The sequence below is a fragment of the Plasmopara halstedii genome (genome assembly GCF_900000015.1).
Source record: "Plasmopara halstedii genome assembly, contig: Scaffold_54, whole genome shotgun sequence".
Taxonomy (NCBI): domain Eukaryota; phylum Oomycota; class Peronosporomycetes; order Peronosporales; family Peronosporaceae; genus Plasmopara; species Plasmopara halstedii.
In genome coordinates, this window is record NW_020186975.1 from 166,117 (window position 1) to 166,571 (window position 455).

A 455-nucleotide genomic window follows, 5' to 3' on the forward strand; every position below is an offset into this window, starting at 1 on the left:
ACACCCAAGAGAGCTCGCAGGGCCAGCCGCAGGAAGGACGCCTCTGCCAGCACTGCTCGATGAGCAAAGCTGCCCGCTTTATATGAAATGATTTGTGCGCCAACGAATCAAGATTGTAGCCCTTATCGGGAAAAGTGGAAGGAATTTACCCACTTCGGTATCTCATAGTAGCTTGAGGCTTCAGTTTGGCATCATCGCCTTGGCGCCGACGTTGTTCATGTCTTGGAGTACTCTTTTCTTTTTTATTACATGGCGAAACAGCGTATCTTCGGTATCTAATGGTAGCTTGAGACTTCAGTTTGGCATCATCGCCTTGGCGCCGACGTTGTTCGTGTCTTGGAGTACTCTTTTCTTTTTTTATTACATGGCGAAAGAGCGTATCTTCGGTATCTCATGTTAGCTTGAGGCTTCAGTTTGGCATCATCGCCTTGGCGCCGACGTTGTTCATGTCTTGG